Raw genomic sequence first — 1,239 nt, forward strand, 5'->3', positions numbered from 1 at the left:
CTATGCAGCCCCCCAGGGGGAAATGGGTCAGGCGTGGGGTTTGGGAGGCTGCGAGTGTGTCTGGGACGCAAGGAAGGGTGGTGGGAAGGGAGAAGACTGCTCCATCCCTGAGTCCCCATCCACGCAGGGGGAATGATCCCGAAGCTCCCCACCCAGCCTGCAGCACCGAGCTGTTAAATGCTCACATTTATTGCCCACACAGACCCCTTGGGGGCAGGACGAGGCGGCTGTGCCACCCTGAGCCATTTCAGGGGTGGGTTTCTGGGTCCCCTCCCTTTCTTCAGTGCAAAGGGGACTCGGGAGCAGGCGCAGCACGAGGCTGGAGCAGAGCAGGCAGCATCCAGCATCGGGCGTCCATCGCATCCAGGCTGGAGGTTTGAACAGGGGCAGGAACGAAGCCCCCCCAGTGCCAGCAGCACGGTCCCACAGCTCCGTGGGGCGCTGGGCACACGGGGAGCGGGGCCGGGGGCCGTGCCGGGGCACAGACCGGCTTCAGAAGAGCGGGGTCATCTGGCGCGGGTCGTCGGGCAGGATGCTGATGGAGTCCTCGGCCCGGCCGCACAGCAGGCACAGCATGGTGTACTCCTGCAGCGGGACACGGCCGCGGGGCTTTCAGGCTGCTCTGTCCTCCCCCCGACTCCTCTCCACCCTTGGGGAAACCTGAGCCGGGGCCGGCACCTGATCCCCGATTGCAATCGGACCGCGGTGGATTGCGTTTCATCCCCCGGGACCCCATTTCCCCGGAGCCCATTTTCCAGCATTTAGCTGCTGAATGGGAAATGCGCCAGGGAGGAGGGCTGGGAAGCGCGCATCCGGCGCTGAGACAGCGCCGCGGTGAGCCCAGGGCTCCTGTTTCCAGCTCCTGCCCGTGCCGAGCTCCTGAGCTGCCCCCAAGGCGCTCGCCTCCGAAGCTGCACAGCTCCCTCCTGCGGCTGCGAGGGCAGGAGGGCAGCAGCAGGGCTCACGGCGCCTCTGGAGCCGGGGAGATGCCGCTGGGGACCCCAGAGGGCAGCGGGGACCCCCGGGAGGACGTACCTGGTAGTCATCCACCACGCTGAAGGTGTACTCGTGGCGTGCGATCAGGTGGTGGCAGTTCTTGCACAGGTCTGCGGGGGGGGGGAGCAGTTCAGGGGACGTGCCCAGCCCTGGCACCGCTGTCCCTGGGAACCCCCAGCCTCACCCCCAGCCCCTTTGGTGTCCAAGCCCCCACCTGAGGGGCTGACACCCCCCTGCCCCCCC

General features: G+C 67.7%; 1 long non-coding RNA gene across 1 annotated transcript; it reads right to left on the minus strand.

Moving 5' to 3' along the window:
* Positions 1–169: 169 nt before the first annotated feature.
* LOC118157306 lies at positions 170–1,142 on the minus strand. The gene is made up of 2 exons (XR_004746603.1): positions 1,036–1,142; positions 170–585 (listed from the first exon to the last, which is right to left on the minus strand). It is a non-coding gene; the product is annotated as an uncharacterized LOC118157306 (long non-coding RNA).
* Positions 1,143–1,239: the final 97 nt, after the last annotated feature.

This window comes from Oxyura jamaicensis (assembly GCF_011077185.1).
Source record: "Oxyura jamaicensis isolate SHBP4307 breed ruddy duck chromosome 5 unlocalized genomic scaffold, BPBGC_Ojam_1.0 oxy5_random_OJ70261, whole genome shotgun sequence".
Taxonomy (NCBI): domain Eukaryota; kingdom Metazoa; phylum Chordata; class Aves; order Anseriformes; family Anatidae; genus Oxyura; species Oxyura jamaicensis.